Raw genomic sequence first — 21,133 nt, forward strand, 5'->3', positions numbered from 1 at the left:
TGTCTCTGAGTTAGTGGTTTTACTAGTCCAGCGGATAAGGCAATCGTTCACTTTTTCAGGAAAGGAAAACACCAAATTTTGCACAGTTGTAGAAGGGACCCAGACAATCATTTTCTGAGATGGACCTCCAAAATCTTGGGCCCCTGATGGTCACCATCTTGGATTTCAAAATGGCTGCCTTTCAACCCATATTTTCTTCAATTACTCCAATAATATCATAGACAGAAACATAATTCCAATGGCTAACCCCAGGTTTTTAGGGTCTGGAACTTGAATGGAATGATTTTTCTGACCCGGCAAAGGTCGGCCATCTTGGATTTCAAGATGGTCGCCTTTGAACTCCTATTTTCTTCAATAACTCCAATACTATGATAGACAGCAACATAACTCCAATGACTAACCCTATGTTTTCAGGGTCTGGCAATCCAATGGAATCACTGTCCGATGTGGAAGGTCGGCCATCTTGGAATTCAAGGTGGCTACCTGCTGAAGCCCATTTCCGTTATAACTCTGATACAATGGCAAATATCTATTGCATGTCTTTTTGATGAAATTCAGATATTAAAACAATGTCCATCGCAGTCAGATAATGACGTACATGGCAAGTTAGCCTTGTAGTACTTGCAGTTCCCTTTGCAAACAGTTTTACAGTGGCAACTGATTAATTCTGAGCAGGTGTTCTGGACAACAGGCAACTTTGTCCATACAGGGTGCAAAGTACTGTTGAGTTTCTGCCAACCCCAGACAGATGGTGATGGGAGCTCTGGTTAGGAAACTAAAGCTTGGCCCCAAACATGTCCAGCCTGGTACTATGCTCTTACGGTATGTTCCTCAAGAGCATCAGCTGTGGGAGGAATGTGTTCAATTGTCCTTGCCCTCTTCGGGAATAAGAACCTGTGCACGTCATTCACAGACTTCAAGTCCATTGTCTTGTCATACACCACTGCCATGAACCATTCTAGTTTGTGGAATTCACTGTAGACAGATGCAGGTTTGGTGGACAGAGAATGAAAGCTGGCTGTGATGTCAGGAAAGACCTCCCATGCCTTCCAGGCTGTCATCTTACCTTTGTTGGCAAAGAATGACACGGTATCACAACCCGTGAAGGCAAGAAAAAAGGCCAATGCCTCTGCTTTCCTGCACCCAAGAGCTGATAAAGCCGGTACGCTGCAACCGCTACCTCTTTCCGCTTCCAATCCACCCAGCCATCTCACTCAACTCTCCTGCCCAAAGACCTCTTTCTGCTTCCAATCCACCCAGCGATCCCACTCAACTCTCCTGGGCAAAGACCCCAACACCCGCAGATCCAACTAGAGTACTTTAGCACCATAAATCACTGTACACATACATGAACATATGTTTGTAACCTTTTTGTAGATATTATATAGTATGTAAATATAGTACGTAAGTAGTTGTAAGTACGATCCAAGTAGGGCGTCAATGCTCGCTCAGTATTATGTATACAAGGTATGAGTCACGACTTCCGTAGCCGCACCGCCTCTCTCTCTCTCTAGCCGGTGGTAACCGGCGATCAGTAGCTGTCCAAACGGGTCTGGGGTTGGACGTGCAATTGTCCACCATCGCTGTATATTGATTCAAGACGGTGTTTAATATATTGTCAGAAAACTACTACAAGACTTTGCCTTTACCTGCAAGTGACGTAAAGGGGGCCATCGACAGAGCTTTAACATTTGGTGGAAGGCGAGTGGGATAATAGTGAATTACGTCTTCTGTGGGCCAGTTCTTCCCATGCTACTGTCTGCTGTTCTTCCCACGACGACACACAGCCTATCTCCGCCCTAGCCTCCAGCCCTGTTTGCAGTCTTGGTGTGGAATCGTTCTGGCAGTTTTAATGTAATTTTGGGAATATCCTCCACATCAACATCCCACCTATCACCACGCCACCACAACCAGTGAACCACGCAAAGCTCCTGCTCCTATCAACCTACAACCTGCCTTTGCCTGCCTGCCTGTGTTCCTGTCCAGCCTGCTGTAACGGTTAGTTTCAGCCCCCACAAACTCCACCCCAGACCCCACTCCAGGAAGCAGCCCCCAACCGCCGCCCGACGCCATTACGCCATCGTTTTCCCCACCCACCACACACACCGACGTCACCCAGGGAGCGTGGCCAGTCACACCGAGCTACATCACAGTCTCCTGCTCCTATCAGCTTCTCGTTCTGCCCAATGAAGAGCTGCACCCAGTGACGTCACGGACACTTCCACCCAATCACGAAGAGACGAGAGCCTCATTTTTCTCCAGCCTTCGGACAGACCACATCTCACTACAAAGTATTTCCTACCTGCATTTTCATGCAATTCCCCATTCCATCACATTGATTAATCCCTTTCTACAGAGAAGCCAAGCTGTCTCTATTGATTGTGATATTTTCACCATTTACTCTCATCCATTCATTGCATTTTTGTCCCTCATTTTTCATTCAGTCAGAATTTTTCGTTCACTCACTCCTACTTCATCCCATTTTCTCCCACTCATACTCAGCTGTAAATAACGCATTCATATTCGCTCATATTCATTGTATATAAATCATTTCTTCACAGATTACAAATCTATCTATCTATCTATTACCAGACGCCTCAATCCCGTTTGGGGTGGCCACAAACAAATCGCCTCCAAGTCGCCCTGTCACCCGCCATTTCACTGCCCTGCTCCCAACTCACACCCCCCTCTCTCATATACCTCTCCACCCCATCCCTCCATCTCATCCTCGGCCTCCCCATCCCTCTTCCCCCCTCCACCTCACTCACATAAACTCTCTTCGTCAGTCTTTCACCCTCCATCCTCTCCACATGCCCAAACCACCTCAGTGTGTTCCTCATAACGCTTCCTATCACATCCACATCCACACCACAACGCTCCTTTATATCCTCATTCGTCAGCCTGTCTCTCCACGTGACTCCACAGGCTCCTCTTAAATAACTCATTTCCACTGCTCTCACTCTTGACTTGTGTCCTTCCAACAATGTCCAAGCTTCACTTCCGTACGGTAGAGTTGGTATCACAATACTGTCATGTAGTAACTTTTTCACTTCCATGCTCACTTCCCTGTTTCTTATCACTGCTTTCAAGGAACCAGCAACCTTTCTTCCCTGCTGTACCCTTTCAAGCACTTCACCCTCCAAATCTCCATCCTTACTCGTCACACTACCCAAATACTTAAACGTACTCACATTTTCCAATTCCTCACCATCCAACCTCGCTGTACATTCACTAACTTCACCTCTCTCAAAGACCATCACTTTACTCTTCCCTACATTCACCTTTAGGTTCTGTTTCTTACACACTCTCTCAAACTCATCCACCAAGCCTTGCAGCTCCCCTTCGTCTTCACTCAACAACACAGTATCATCTGCAAACAACAGTACAGGGAGTTTCCAAACACTATCCTCTCTCACCAGGGCCACTCCAACATCCACTACCCTACCTTGTACCTCTTTTATTACCCCATCCATGTACAGATTGAACAACCATGGAGACATGACACATCCCTGTTTCAACCCAACTTTCAAAGAGAAAAATTCACTTAGTTCACCATCCACACGCACTGCAGCCTTCGCACCATCGTACATACTCTTCACAGCATTCAACAACTTCCCATCTACTCCATATATTCTTAACACTTTCCACAATCCTTGTCTATCCACCCTGTCATATGTTTTCTCCAAATCCATGAAAGCCGCATACAACTTCTTTCCCTTCTCTAGAAACTTATCCACTAAAGATCTAAGAATGAATATCTGATCTACACAACCTCTTCCCTTCCTAAAGCCTCCCTGTTCTTCTCCAACTAATTTCTCTGTTCTTTCTCTAACTCTGTCTATAAGTATCCTACCATACACTTTTCCTATTATACTAAGAAGACAAATATTTTTATTTATTTATTCTCATTTATTCATCCATTTGTTCATTTAGTTTTATTTGCTTACTTCCTACTCTGTTAATGTCCTTTTTTAAAAAGGTAGATCTCTCACCTATTGAAACTGACGGTAACACAGATAACGCTGTAAGTGATAATGTAAAACTTCGCAGTGGCAGATCTTATACCAAACCAACAGTAAGTTCCCTACCTGTTTCTACTAAACCTGTTACTCCTACCCTAAATCCAGATATATTAACTCCAGATACTCTATCATCTTCTCCAACCGATTCTCCTGAAACCACTCAGTCTTCTCCACAGTCTTTATCCCTCCCTACTACTACATATACACACACCACTACCGCCACGAGACTTCCTTCCCACACACCGTCTCAGTTCACTACCGTGCCTACTTCCTCACCTTCGTGGTCTCACCCTCTTCTTACGATGGCGACTCAGAACCCTCCACCTCCACAATCCATATATTTAGATGATGTGAATAGACCCAGATTTACAGAAGATAGTACTGTTTCGATTTAAGATTTCCTCAAAGAGGTTGAAAACGACCTTCATAATCACCAGATTGTAAAGGAACCCTTGAAAATTTCATATCTTCTCAGTCGACTCCATCATGGCAGATCATTAATAGGAGCCGCTATTCATGCAGGGCACTTCGAAGATTGGCAAACGTTTGACACGTTTAGCCAACGGCTTATTCAATACTGTTGCCAACATTCCAATTCTGCATCACTTATAGGATTAACTAATCTCCTCAAGCAAATGCAGGAAGACATGAAGGTACATCCCCAACATGCAAAAGTAATTGAGGCAGCCGCTACTTTGAGGGCGACGAGTTCAGAGTTGCATCAATTATTCCGTGGTACTCAATGGGTAACAGAACACAACGGGGAGATCATGATTACATTAAATAATTTTGCAGACTTGTTCGGTTACTTTAGATTTCTCAATTGGCTTTCGGACTCCCCAAAACAAATTGCACTACAAGTTGGGTTTAAACCAGGAGACAAAATAATGGATGTCAGTAAAACAATTGTAGAGAGGTCAGGAACAGACTTCACTCGCCGGGTCGATTCTTACAGTTCACCCTCTCCCTCTGCAAGTGGTACTGCGAGAGTACTACACACCAGCATCACTTCATCAGGTAGCTATCTATCTATCTATCTATCTATTGCCAGACGCCTCAATCCCGTTTGGGGTGGCCACAAACAAATCGCCTCCAAGTCGCCCTGTCTCCCGCCATTTCACTGCCCTGCTCCCAACTCACACCCCCCTCTCTCATATACCTCTCCACCCCATCCCTCCATCTCATCCTCGGCCTCCCCCTCCCTCTTCTCCCCTCCACCTCACTCACATACACTCTCTTTGTCAGTCTTTCACCCTCCATCCTCTCCACATGCCCAAACCACCTCAGTGTGTTCCTCATAACGCTTCCTATCACATCCACACCACAACGCTCCTTTATATCCTCATTCGTCAGCCTGTCTCTCCATGTGACTCCACAGGCTCCTCTTAAATAACTCATTTCCACTGCTCTCACTCTTGATTTGTGTCCTTCCAACAACGTCCAAGCTTCACCTCCATACATTAGAGTTGGTATCACAATACTGTCATGTAGTAACTTTTTCACTTCCATGCTCACTTCCCTGTTTCTTATCACTGCTTTCAAAGAACCAGCAACCTTTCTTCCCTGCTGTACCCTTTCAAGCACTTCACCTTCCAAACCTCCATTCTTACTCATCACACTACCCAAGTACTTAGACGTACTCACATTTTCCAATTCCTCACCATCCAACCTTGCTGTACATTCACTGACTTCACCTCTCTCAAAGACCATCACTTTACTCTTCCCTACATTCACCTTTAGATTCCGTTTCTTACACACTCCCCCAAACTCATTCACCAAGCCTTGCAGCTCCCCTTCGTCTTCACTCAACAACACAATATCATCTGCAAACAACAGTACAGGGAGTTTCCAAACACTATCCTTTCTCACCAGGGCCACTCCAACATCCACTACCCTACCTTGTACCTCTTTTATTACCAGGTAGCTGCTTCAATTAATTCATCCATCAATAAGTCAATTGGAGAAACACCATTCTTCATCATATATGGCTTTGACAAAAGACTACCTTATTCACTGTCGCAATCCAAACCTGATCCGATCTACGACTACGATAACTATGTGCGAGTAAACCTATCCAACTTCCAGAAAATTCATAAATATGTTCAGGATAATCAGGCCCTTACAAATGAGGAGATGGTACGTAACCAACATGCCGCTGCCACAGATGTTGCCATCCATGTAGGTGACTTAGTTTTTGCCCTAGATCATGACAGAGAATCAAAACTAAACAGTAAATTCTTGGGTCCCTTCTGTGTCATATCTTGTAAAGGTAATAAATTCGAATTAAAAGATCCGCACAAGGCAGAGACGACATGGGTGTATGCAGATAATCTCAAACGTGCACCAAAACGCATAGTCTTGGAGGAACCACTAAGAGAGACCACATCCCCACAACAAATTCCTACTCAGCCTTCTTCCTCTTCTCTAAGTCTTCCTTCTGACATTACTATTCAGCCTTCTCCTACTGTTAATGACTATCGTGCCAAGTTGCGTTCTGCCACTAAGTCTCTTGCATAACGTTATCATCTCATACTGTCGTTAACATCTGCATCAACATCACCTCTAATATCACCTCATTTTATAGGATAGATGCTGTGGGTCTACGTGCTGACTGTGCTGACCCTGGTTGGGTCTGGATCGGGTGAGGACGATGGTGCCGTCCGGCCCAGGGCCTTGGTTGGCGCAGGAGGTGAGGTAATGGTCGTCAGAGACATAGTCTCTTTGCGCTACGACCTGGAGCCGCTGGCCGCCGTGGCCATCGCCCTGCCTGACCTTGCACGTCAGCTAGACAACCTGCAGGGACCCTTGTCAGAAATTAGAAATCGACATCCCAATGACACATTTCTGTACCCACTCTACCTACCCATCTGCTGGAAATTAGATTATATTCGTTATCAGTTCAACCATCTTCAAGATTCCTTCCCTCACCAAACACCTGTGGTTTGCTCACGAGTGAAACGTGGACTTTTTGACCTTGGAGGAGAAATCCTCAGTGGATTATTTGGTGTAGCGACTAACCGTGAACTTTCTGGTTATAAAAAGGACTTAATCCAATTATTCAATGCAATCGAGTCCCAAAACAAAGTGTTACGTATTGAACATTTTATGATGCAACAGATGAGTCACCATCTACATGATGTTACTAATAGTTTAAATAATTTTACGATTGTTCTTAAGCGTGAAGTATCACAGACTAATATTATTTCAGAGTTGATGTATGTTCAATTACATGTTGATAATTTGCAGGGTTCTCTGGACTCTCTTGTCTCCCAAGTTACTAGCGTAATTCGTATTTTAGTCAATGCTGTTGATGGTCGTGTGACCCTAGATTTAGTATCTCTCTCTGACCTTCGTTCTACCTTGGAATGGGCTCACTCAACATTCGGCTTGTCTCCTATGATTCCGTTTTCCTCTTTAGAACACTACTACCCAATACTACAAGCCACATTCCTTACTATAATTGTTCATATTCCTCTTCGTTCCTCCATCATACTCGATCTCTTTCACATCATTCCTTTTCCCTTCTGGTACGATAACTCCCTAGTACAAGCCTCTGTCTCTTCAGAGTACTTTCTTCTCGCTCATGATCATCTCTATATTGCCTTCCTCTCCTCAAGTGACCTCGGTAGATGTGCCCTTTTCACACCCAACTCTCGTGTTTGTGCTGCGTACCTCCTAACAATTTTTCCTGGCAGCATTGCTCCTTGCGAATCTGCCTTAGTCCGTAACTTCTCAGTACAACCTGTCTGTACCTTTGTTCCGGCTCCCAAAGCCAGGTACACCATGCTCATCTAAATCACATCCGCTACTTCTTCTTTAGTGTCTCAACTCCAGTCAGTCTTATTTGTCCAGGGACCCCTGTCTGTTCACTATCCGCAATTGGTTTATATTAGGCCCCTGATTACTGTACCTGTACAGTAGTGTCTGAGTCTATAATAGCCCATGCCACACATTATCACTTCGCACTCCGCTCCCACAAGTATGACATCTTCAAACCTATTAATACTACCTGTCATCTACCAACAGACAATCTTTCTATCACATCAGAAAACCTACGTATGTTGAACTATCTAAACAATTCTAATTTCATTATGAACCAGTTCTCTTCAGCTTTTAACCACTCCTGGTCACATCCAGTCTTTGTATTTCCTCCGGTTGTCTTATGTTTTCTAGGTTTTATTGCAATTGTTTGTATCCTGTATTGTTGTCTTAAGCAAATGGACAAAAGGTTGCATGAGATCCGTGTAGCAACAAGGTTAGTGCGACAACCAAAAGACCTGGAAAATGGTAGTTCTGAGTAAAACTCATTTTGTGATTATATATATATTTGTAAATTGACCAAACCTATATGTTTATGCTATTTTCCCAACGTGGCCATGTACTGTAAATATATTAATCCTTTCTTACATCCACCTTTGTGAATTATATAGCAATATCTCATTTATTATTGTACTCCCATGTAGTCCCGGTTCACTGTATACTCAGACCACTTGGATTCTTGCCATATTATGACTTGATGCCCCACCACTGTGTCAGGAGACACACTTTTTGATGAGGGGGAAAATTGTTTGTAACCTTTTTGTAGATATTATATAGTATGTAAATATACTGTAGCATGTAAGCAGTTGTAAGTAGGATCCAAGTAGGGCATCAACGCTCGCTCAGTGTTATGTCTATGAGGTATGAGTCACGACTTCTGTAGTCGCACCGCCTCTCTCTCTCTCTCTCTCTCTCTCTCTCTAGCCGGTGGTAACCGGCAATCAGTAGCTGTCCAAACGGGTCTGGGGTTGGACGTGCAATTGTCCACCATCGCTGTATATTGATTCACGACGGTGTTTAATATATTGTCAGAAAACTACTACAAGACTTTGCCTTTACCTGCAAGTGACGTAAAGGGGGCCATCGACAGAGCTTTAACACATACCAACTGACATAACTCTAGTGTGTCTTGTAAGGTGGACTTGAGAATGAACTTGTAGTCTCTGAACTGAAAGAAAATGGTATAAATGTACTTCATACTCAATTTTGCAGAAATGGCCTCTCACATACCGGTATGTGGAAAAGGACAAAACAAGTTAGGCTTTTATATTTCAGTTTTGGGCCAAGCAAGTTGGGCTTTTATATTTCAGTTTTGGGCCAAGCAAGTTGGGCTTTTATATTTCAGTTTTGGGCCAAGCAAGTTGGGCTTTTATATTTCAGTTTTGGGCCAAGCAAGTTGGGCTTTTATATTTCAGTTTTGGGCCAAGCAAGTTGGGCTTTTATATTTCAGTTTTGGACCAAGCAAGTTGGGCTTTTATATTTCAGTTTTCAATATTCACTTTTTACATTCATTATGTTTATACCTACCAACAGCTGGCTCTGAAATCATTTTCCAGTCAGATTATTCAGAACATTAAGCCTGATTAGAATTATAATGAAGTTAACTAAGATAACTGAAAATGTGATACAGCTTCATGGCAGTACCTTCTTTTCAATATGGGAGGCAGCAGCTGACATAAATCAACTTACTAAAAATGTATATTTAGGGTATTTGAAAATCCAGTAAGAACAGATCTGAAACAGTCCTGGCAATTGTTGTGCTACATGATAGATCTCTAACCCTAGAAAATACAGGTGGTGTGTTTGAGTATAAAACTCACAGAATTGGGCCACCATCTTGGACTTCAAGACGGCCGACACCAGATGAACACGAAAATGATTCCAATGAAAACGTAGGGTTTGCCTTTGAAATTTTCCGTCTATCTTTTACAGCCTTGCATTATAACGAAAGACTAATTTCAGCCGGCAGCCATACTGGACTTGAGATGGACGACCCCTGAGAGGTCCAACAATGATCCCACTGGATTGCCAGACCCTGAAAACATAGGGGTAGCCATTGTAATTTTGGTTCTATTTACCATATTATTGGAGTTATTGAAGATAATACGGGTTGCTAGGTAACCATTTTGAAATCCAAGATGGCAGCCACCAGGAGGGCCAAATTTGGGGATCCATCTCGAAAAATGATCGTATGGGTCCACTCTACACCTGTGCAAAATTTGGTGCTTTCCTGGCAAAGTGAACGATTGACCTGATAATTTGGCCTTAGCCGCTGGACTATACAGGGAGGGGCAATAACCGTCCACCAACCTACTTGTTGACAGGTAGGGAACGGGTGGGTTGGTTATACAAGGTCTGTTCAGGAAGTACCAGACTGTAGGCTCTTAAAAATAAACAGCTAAGCCATTTAGCTAGGACACTATCTCCCTCAAGTAGGCCCCTTCTAACTTGACACATATAGTCCAGCATTCTTTCCACTGTCTGAAACATTTTTATGAGTGGGTTTTCAGTATCTTCTGCAGGTGTATATAACAGACATGTATGTGTACAAAGGAAAAAGGGAAATAGATGTGTGTGGTAATCACAGGGGCAATTTTTTTCTGAGTGTAATAGGAAAAATATATGGTAGGATACTTATTGAGAGAGATAGGGAAATAACAGAGGAATTATACTCGATTTTTTTCAGCTCATGATCCACTTTCGTGAATGTGGCACCTGTGCACTCCTGCTGCATGATTGGTTGGTTTAAGTTTCATACATGAAGTATCATATTTACAAAACACAGTTGTACCTAATATTCCAATTCTCATAAATGGTGTTTTGCATTGTCACTGTACTATACAAACAGACATGAAACGAGTATGTATCTGTGTTTCACCCAAAAGGACAATGAATTTGAGGAAGTTGAATCTGAATTGAAATATTTATTGTTGTAAAAGGCACAGAGTTGTTGCATCTCTAATAAATAAATATATATACTTATGGATATATATACTTATGGCTAATATGGGCGAAGGTATCGAAGCAATGGAGTAAGTGTGATCCATAATAAAGTCTGACATCTTGCTAGACGAAACAAATTGTTTTTGTCACTGTACTATACAAACAGACATGAAATGAGTATGTATCAGTGCTTCCCCAAACTGACAATGAATTTGAGGAAGTTGAATTTGAAATGAACTATTTAGTGTTGTAAAGGGTACAGAGTTGTTGCATCTCTAATAAATAAATAAATATATATACTTACGGATAATATGGGCGAAGGTATCGAAGCAATGGAGTAGGTGTGATCCATAATAAAGTCATTTTTTTTTTAATATAGGGAGCTGCAACAACTCTGTACCATTTACAACAATAAAAATTTAAATTCAAATTCAACTTCCTCAAATTCATTGTCCGTTTGGGTGTAGCACACATACTCATTTCATGTCTGTTTGTATAGTACAATGACAATGCAAAACAGCATTTATGAGAATTGGAATATAAGGTACAAATGTTTTTTGTACATATGATACTTCAGGTATGAAACTGAAATGAACCAATGCGGAAGGAATGCGCAGGTGCCACATTCACGAAAGTGGATCATCAGCAGGAAAAAAATCGAGTATAGCTGGAGAAGAACAGGGAGGTTCTAGGAAGGGAAGGGGCTGTGTAGATCAGATATTCATCCTTAGGTCTCTCATAGAAAAGTTCCTAGAGCAGAGAATGTTGCATGCCTTCATGGAGTGGACAGACAAGCAATATGGAAAATATTAAGAATATATGGAGTACATGGGAAGTTGCTGAATGTCGTGAAGAGTATGTATGAGGATGCTAAGGCTGCAGTGCATGTGGATAGCGAACTGAGTGAATTTTTCTGTATGAATGTTGGATTGAAACTGGAATGTCTCATGTCTCCATGGTTGTTCAATCTGTACACGGATGTGGTTATAAAAGAGTTACAAGGCAGGGCAGTGGATGTTGGAGCAACCCTAATGAGAAAGAGAATCATTTGGAAACTTCCTGTATTGTTGTTTGCAGAAGTGAAGACGAAGGGGAACTGCAAGGCTTGGTGAATGAGTCTGGGAGAGTGTGTAAGATACGGAATCTAAAGGTGAATGTTGGGAAGAGTAAAGTTATGGTCTTCGAGAGAAATGAAGTCACTGAATGTACAGTGAGGCTGGGTGAAGAGGAAATGGAAAATGTGAGTGCATTTAGGTACTTGGGTAGTGTGATGAGTAAGCATGGAAATTTAGAGGGTGAAGTGCTTGAAAGGGTGCAGCAAGGAAAAAAGGTTGCTGGTTCTCTGAAAGCAGTGATAAGAAACTAGGATGTGAGCATGGAAGTGAAAAAGTTACTTCATGACAGTATTGTGATACCAACTTTAATGTATGGAAGTGAAGCTTGGACCTTACTGGAGGGACGCAAGTCAAGAGTGAGAGCAGTGGAAATGAGTTATCTGAGAGAAGCAAGTGGAGCTACATGAAGAAAGAGACTGCCAAATGAGGAAGTGAAGGCATATTGTGGTGTGGATGTGGATGTGACAGAAAGCATTAGGAGAAATACATTGAGGTGGTTTGGCCATGTGGAGAGGATGGAGAGTGATAGACTAATGAGGGGAGTGTATGTGCATGAGGTGGAGGGGTAGGCCATGGATGAGACTGAGGGATGGAGTGGAGAGGTATATGAGAGAAGGGGACATGAGCTGGGAGCAGGGGAGCATCATGGCGGAGGACAGAGCAACATGGAGGCGATTTGTTTGTGGCCACCCCTTGTGGGACTGAGGTGTCTGGCAATAGATAGACAGATATCCAAAGCACAGTTAGTTGTAATTAGACCATAATTAGTATAAGAAGTATGTTGGATTTATGGGAATGGGTTTTGAGTTTCAAGTCTGGAATGGACTTTGAAGGCTTGGACTCAGACCTACCTGACAGGCCCCAGGTGCAGACTGCCAGGGGAGATCAGGCCAGAGGACTGATGGAGACAACCTGAAAAGAATGGATAAGTGATACCTAACTTAGTGATTTATGGTGCAACCTCATACTTAACTCAAAACCCTTTGTATTTTTTAATGTCTCCAAGTTAGAGCTAATAAGAAAAGAAAACCCACGTTGAGTTTTATTTCATATTACCCACTCAGCTTGTTTATGAACAGCACTTTACCCAGGTGGTTACTCTGGAGCAGAGCTTCTGAATTTAAAATGGGGGTTAACCTAGGCCGAGAGTTCCTCAGTCAAACACGTAGCATTTTTGGGAACTTTGTTTGAGAAGGGAACTAGGACAAGGTGTATAGTCAAACTGCACCCCAACACATCTTCACATTCCCTACTTTTCCACTCATATCGCCAATCACAAACACTGTCTCATACCTCCCAGACTTTTCCATTCACGCTTCCACATATGCCCAAAACTCTTCTTTCACTCTGCTTGCACAATCTTGCTTTGGTGCACACACACACACACAATCGCCCACATTTGGAATCCTACTTTCAAACTTATCCATACAATCCTTGAACCAACTGAACAATGCTCTCTTGTATTCTCCTTCCATCTGTTGCACTCAACAATACATACTCTATCTTTTGTTCCCTCATTCTCACCTATTCCCGCGCATATACCCCATCCATATTCCCACTCTCTCAACCCTCCATTTAGTCTCAGTTAAACCACATATGTCTACTTTTGCACCATCAAGCACCTGGACAATCTCTATCTCACCCCACCAAACACATCCCTTACATTAAAAGTCGTAATCCGTACCACGTCCTTTGCTCGGTAGTTCGTCGTCACCTGTTGGTCAGACCTGGTCCGATGCTTCTTCTTTGTATTTTTAGGTAGTTGTTTTCTGGGGAGGGAAACTAACCCTCTGCCAACCCACTTGCTGGCAAGTAAGACACATGTGTTGGCTGGTTATAAGGTTACAATCCAGCGTATCAGATGATTTCCTGGTTTACAAGAAATCATTTGGCTTGCCACTCAGTGCAGAGATACTCCCAAATAGATTACCACTACAGGTTTGTGACAGAGGCTCTGGGGGCATTTTAGGCTTTTCAGTTGAGGACACCCTCCCTAACCCCACTGAACTGGACCTGGAGCAGTGGCATCTTATCTGTGGGTCTACCCCCAAAAAGCTGTCAAAGCAGAGGAGGAGGACAGCATGGGGGCCAAACCGCCGTAAACCTCCCTGGCCCCTCATGGGGCCCAAGAACCTGGGAGTGGCTTCGGTCTCCCGGAAAAAGTACCACATCTCTCAACACAACACACACAACAACATTTTTTCTACACCGAGAAATGACTCCCCGGTGGTAATTTCTCGAAGACTTCTTCTAGCCGGGGACATTGAGAGCAATCCAGAACCTGCCAACAAATACATATGTCCAACATGCTCAAAACCTATCACTTCAAGCCAACAGATAAAGGGTTCAGTTCAGTGGAACTGGACCCATTACACCTGCACAACACTTGCATCCAGAAAATAATAGTTACACAAACACCTGGACCTGCTCCTTATGCTCCTTCCCACCATCCACTAACCCCCCCACCAACCCCACTCCTACTTCCTCCAAACCTCCTTGGCCTAACCCACTGAACCTTCCCACACCATCCAATCCCCCAACCCCTCCCATTCCAACCCAATCTAATTCACCCCAACCCTTGCCTCCATCACAACCATTTTCTACCCCTTCCCCTCCACGCACACCCCCACCTCCCCCCCATGCTGCAGCACCCAACACACACTGTACACACAACATAAACATTCTTCAAATAAATATAGATGGCATAAACACCAAAAAACAAGAACTCACACAATTCATCAAACAACAAAACATACACATTGCCATCTTACAAGAAACAAAACTACACAGAACACAAAAAACACCTACATTTCATAATTTCCCCACCATTAGACAAGACCGGGCTGACGGTGGTAGCAGTGGACTCATCATCCTGGTACACAAATCCATCAACTTTTCAGATACTAGCGCACACACAAAGTCACTTCTCCCCCTACATAACACCACAACAGAAATACAATCAATTAAAATATGCACTGGTAACAAATCACACATAACAATCGCCAATACATACATTCCCCCCCAACTGTCCTCCACAGTACCATACAATTACTCTCCACAAATACACCACATCACTAACATACCCAACATCATTCTGGGTGGCGATTTCAACGCCAAGGCGTCAGCCTAGCATGTCAACAACCCTGACACTGTCAAAGAGCTGGTACTACAATCCCAAACAGATAATCTTTTCATACTCAATAATCTCCATCAACATATCCACATCCCACACCAAACCCTCTTCCTCCCATCATCTCCAGATATCACCTTTTGCTCCCCAAACTTCACCCCCACAGCATCCTGGAGAGTGGTCAAAACCCCTGGCTCTGACCACCTCCTGATCATCATCACTACCAAAACCAGAATCACCCCAGCTGGACACAGACATACATGCACTAATTATAAGAGAGCCAACTGGGAGGCCTTAACAAGTGAAACAGAACAACACTTTGAAACATTAAACAGTACACCTGTTGAATTATAGCGACAGTTCAGTAAGGGTTGCTTTAAGTCAAATTCCTCCTATTTGTTTATTTCAAAGGTAAACTTGTACATATTTAGGGTTATTAGGTTTGAAGTTTTCAAATGCTACTCCTAATAAAAGGAAAGGAAATAATTTCCCTTTTAGTGGAGATATAAATTAATATGAACCATAACTTGTAAAAATATAACTCCTATGATCGAGCTGCTGAAGCTTTGAATACTCAATTCAACACTTTAATATAACCATGTAGAACTCAGAACTAAGAATTATAACTGTTTCAAATAAGAGTTTGACACAACAACCGTTTCATACTGAAGAGTCAAACTCGACGAGAAGTAAGAAATGCACGGCATAGAGTCAGTACCGAACTAGACAGGGTTAAAGGTACACATCGCCACACCCTAGTGATTTAACCACCGTATATAAATTAACGGAATCTCTCAGTAAAGCATAACTTCATTCTTTTCTTCTCGACTGGCCAATTGAGGGTTAAGTTTGGGTTAAGGGAGAGAAATCTAGGTGGTCAGTACAATGTAAACACTATTAATAATGTTGTATCATTAAGCTGCATAATATCCAATAGACAAAGATAAATACCTTAAACTTTATATTAACCCGCCCCGTCCCACCGATGTACGATGCATGTTGGGAGTTTTTTCACACTCAGTCCCCCTGATGTACGGTGTACGTTTTGCAATTGCAAGGCCTACCGTTTGCACATTTTTCATATTTCGTACGTGATTTTTGGTACATAGACGCGTGACACCTTCCTCTAGCCACTACCAGATGGGGACATTCCCCGACCCCACATGACCCACGCTCACCTGTGACTTGTCCACTCACCTTGTAGCAGTGACCCAGGACAGACGAGGTCTCTCTGACGAGGAAATTCACGCCATCCTGGACACCTACCCAGCTGATGCATTCACTGGGGACAGTTATTCACCACTCGACGATAATGTCCTCGATAAAGATTACGTTTTACCTGAGGAGGAGACCAGGAGTAGTGATGAGGAGATACCGTCACCTAGGAAGCGGCGATGTGTGACTTATTGTAAGGCAAAGGAAGGCCAGGCAAGACCAGTGGACGTGCACGCACCTCTCTCCATCCTGTGCAAGAAGGGACGGACGAGGACGAGGACAGAGCAGATGAACATGGCGTTCTCACGTAGCTGGGATCAGAGCGGATCTCGCCACATGGAACAGGAGTGAGGAGGCGTGTGAGGTATAGGCCGATTGTTCTGTCTGGGGAAGACGGCAGTGTAGGGGCGGGAGTGAGAAGTGGTAGGGAAAGTGAAAGTGGTGTGGGTAGGAAGGGAGGAGCTCCCACGCTCCCACGTGGTGCACCTGGGCGGTGGGGAGGTGAGGTAGAGCCGGTCTCAAGCACATCTTTCGCCCCGTAATATTCCCACGCTCCCTCCCCACAGCCCCATGATGTGGGGAATGGGACGAAAAGGAAGGGGAAGGGGAAAGGAAATGGGAAAGGTAAAAGGAGCATGAGTGGGGAAGGGTGCCGCTCTCCACCTCCCCAACCACCCTCACCACTCTCTCCTCCACACCCCAACGAAGACGATGACGGTGACGAGGCTGGAGATGGTCATGTGTTGTGGTTCTGGGAGGATGGCAGTGATTTTGAACCCACGATTCACCCCTTCACAGAGGAGTGAAGGGCTGCACTGCTCCACACATCCATCAAGGCTCCACCAGGGTGGATTTCTTCCACCTTTACTTCTCTGTGCCGTTTGTGAAGCGTATAGTGGAGCAGACAAACACCTTCGCCAGGAGGATGCGCAGTGAAAGTGAGCGTGAAGGGACGACAAGCAGGCACTCACAGCGCTATGATTACCCAGTAACAGTAGGTGAGATATTCCTATTTTTGGCCTTGGTTCTGTTGATGGGTATTGTATGGAAAGGACAAATTCCGGCTTACTGGTCTACTGACCAGATTACTTACACACCTTTCTTTGGCAAAGTTATGAGTTGGAATAGGTTTCAATACATTCTGAGCCACCTCCACTTTTATGATGCAGATGACCCTGCAAATGCAAATAACATAGATAAAATGAGGAGAATTAGAACTGTTTTCGATCGCCTACGGGAAACGTTACACTCGTCATTTTATCCTTACAGAGCCCTCATCATAGACGAGAGTCTTGTGTTGTGGAGAGGCAATATTTCCTTTCGCCAGTACATACCCAGCAAAAGACACCGTTCTGGATTCAAGATCTTTGTTATGTGTGACTGTAAAACTGGTTACGTGCAAGACATAGTCTTGTACACAGCTGCACAGACAGACATAACAGAAGATCAGAGTATAAGACTCTCTGGGGTCATGGTGAAGACCATGATAGAGGAGTACGGTACCTTCATCGTGGTCACGTCTTGTACCTGGACAACTGGTACACAAGTCCTCTTCTCACTCGGTACCTCCACCAACATGACACCGGAGTCTGTGGCACTATGAAAAGAAACTGCCGTCATATGGTTAGAATCGGGAGGAAACTCGACAGGAATGAGGTGGTTTTCTTCAAGACAAACCACATCCTCGCCACTGTATGGAACCACAAGAGAGAAGTTTCCCTCCTGTTGACGGTACACCGCCCCCTGATGCACCGCACAGCCTCCATGGAGTACACCGGCCAGAGGAGGGCTCACGTCTGGAAACCGGAGTCAGTAGTGGAGTACAACATGAAGAAGGCAGGTGGACCAGTCTGATTCCATGATTCCAGTGTGGAGTATGCCTGGACCACGATGAAGTGGTACAAGAAACTCTTCTTCCACCTGCTCGACATCACGGTCCTCAACTGCCACTACCTCCACGCCTTGACTATAGGAACCTCCGAGACCTTCAAGGGGTTTGTGAGGGAGCTGTCCCGAGAGATCATCGGGAAATACGCGGAGGAAAGGCCCCATCCCCACACCCGCATCGCCACTGCCACCCAGACGCCCCTATGCCTCATAGGACGCCACTTCCTCAGCACCATCCCCCCTTCACAAAACCGCCCCAGACCACAGTGCCGCTGTCATGTGTGCAGCAGGTCCAAAATCAGAGCAAGCATAGGCAGACGAGACACAAGATACGAGTGTGTCGATAGCAATGTCGGCTTGTGCCTTGAGCCGTGTTTCAAGGAGTTCCACACACTACTACATTACTGATATTGTGTGTATATACTCTAGGTAAGGCATTATATATGTGATACTGTGTGCTTGCGAGACTATCATGCTCACTATGATACTAAGTCATGTACATAAGTGAAAACAAATACAGAAGGTTGGAAAATTATAATACTCTTGGTGGAAAAGTATAATGAAAGTTGGAAAACATAATGCAATACCGTGTGTTTGTGAGACTATCACGCACAGTATACTACTAAGTCAGGTATATATGTGAAAACAGTTTTAGAAGTTGAAAATTGGTATAATTTCTGTGGAAAACTATACTTGAAGTTGAAAATAAACATGTGATATTGTGTGCTTGCGACAATATCATGGTCAATATAATAGTAAGGCATGTCAATATGTGATAATATTACGCTCAATATAATAGTACGGCCTGTCAGTATTTCATAAAGTGTTACAGTAAGTTAAACATGGTATAATGATTGTTGAAAAGTATAATGTAAGTTGGGAAATAGAATGTGAGTTGAAACAATAGTCTCAGGGAGTCTATCTATCTATTGCCAGACGCCTCAATCCCGTTTGGGGTGGCCACAAACAAATTGCCTCCAAGTCGCCCTGTCCCCCACCATTTCACTGCCCTGCTCCCAACTCACACCCCCCTCTCTCATATACCTCTCCACCCCATCCCTCCATCTCATACTCGGCCTCCCCCTCCCTCTTCCCCCCTCCACCTCACTCACATACACTCTCTTCGTCAGTCTTTCACCCTCCATCCTCTCCACATGGCCAAACCACCTCAGTGTGTTCCTCATAACGCTTCCTATCACATCCACATCCACACCACAACGCTCCTTTATATCCTCATTCGTCAGCCTGTCTCTCCATGTGACTCCACAGGGAGTCAACTGTGCCAAAAAACGACAATTCTCAGGTGTTACAATAATGAACCTATGCTTATATCGCCTATATTTTTCTTTGAAAACCAAAATATTCTTGTAGTACCTGTAAATTTTGACTAAATAAATGTATTACTTTGTACCATGGGTGGTTTGGAATAGTTACCCCACCACAGAAAACGTGGCAGCTGCACCACGCCTCCATAGAGTACGAGCCCCAGGTGCACAGAGGCTTACCTGTCCTGACCATTTAAATGCCTAGGAAACCACTTTCTTGGTGATGTTCCATTGTTTCTCACCAAAAGCGGAGGTTTGAGCCCAACCCCCCCAAAAAAATTGAAAAGTTGTCAGGTTTGGGGGTGGGTTGGGTTATAATGTGGTCGGTACGGGGCGGGTTGATCTATAATATATAATGATATATTCACATACAGTATTAACATTATATTGTGAATTTACATATATCATACAAAGCTTTATTTAAATTACAGAAATGGGATTAGTCCGTGATTCGCCAAATGCAGCAACCAGGAACAGTCCAATCCTATAATATCGATGTCAATAATATTACCAAAATCTAAATCTACTAAACAAGTAACTGTCTATTCGGTTTTAGAAATTATATTCTCACAAGGATATTAATGTTTGATATTATTCAGAAAATTCTTCATGCCCTACGTACTGAAGGTGAGGGATTCTCGGTGGACTGGATTCTAATAGTGTACATTTCCAACAACACACATCACAAATATCAACACTGCTGTGCACACTTTCAATACAATTATTCAAAATGCTGACAAAAGACACATCCCTAGAAGTAACAGAATTAGACACAACCCCAACTTCACACCAGAAATTCAAGGCCTTATCAGTCAACGGGACTCTACTACAACACTCCCCAACACCCCATACACAAGATACCATACAACAAATACAAGAACTCAACACTCAGAGCTATCTATCTATCTATTGACAGATGCCTCGATCCCGTTTGGGGTGGCCACAAACAAATCGCCTCCATGTCGCCCTGTCTCTCGCCATTTCATTGCCCTGCTCCCAACTCACACACCCCTCTCTCATATACCTCTCCACCCCATCCCTCCATCTCATCCTCGGCCTCCCCATCCCTCTTCCCCCCTCCACCTCACTCACATACACTCTCTTCGTCAGTCTTTCACCCTCCATCCTCTCCACATGGCCAAACCACCTCAGTATATTCCTCCAAACGCTTCCAATCACATCCACATCCACATCACAACGCTCCTTTATATCCTCATTTGTCAGCCTGTCTCTCCATGTGACTCCTCAGGCTCCTCTTAAATAACTCATTTCCACTGCTCTCACTCTTGACTTGTGTCCTTCCAGCAACGTCCAAGCTTCACTTCCATATGTTAGAGTTGGTATCACAATACTGTCATGTAGTAACTTTTTCACTTCCATGCTCACTTCCCTGCTTCTTATCACTGCTTTCAAAGAACCAAAACCTTTCTTCCCAATGCACCCTTTCAAGCACTTCATCCTCCAAACCTCCATCCTTACTCATCACACTACTCAAGTACTTAAACGTACTCACATTTTCCAATTCCTCACCATCCAACCTCGCTGTACATTCACTGACTTCACCTCTCTCAAAGACCATCACTTTACTCTTCCCTACATTCACCTTTAGATTCCGTTTCTTACACACTCTCCCAAACTCATCCACCAAGCCTTGCAGATCCCCTTCGTCTTCACTCA

Source organism: Coenobita brevimanus, chromosome 32 (genome assembly GCF_032717465.1).
Source record: "Coenobita brevimanus isolate Jiangsu-jjx chromosome 32, ASM3271746v2, whole genome shotgun sequence".
NCBI lineage: Eukaryota > Metazoa > Arthropoda > Malacostraca > Decapoda > Coenobitidae > Coenobita > Coenobita brevimanus.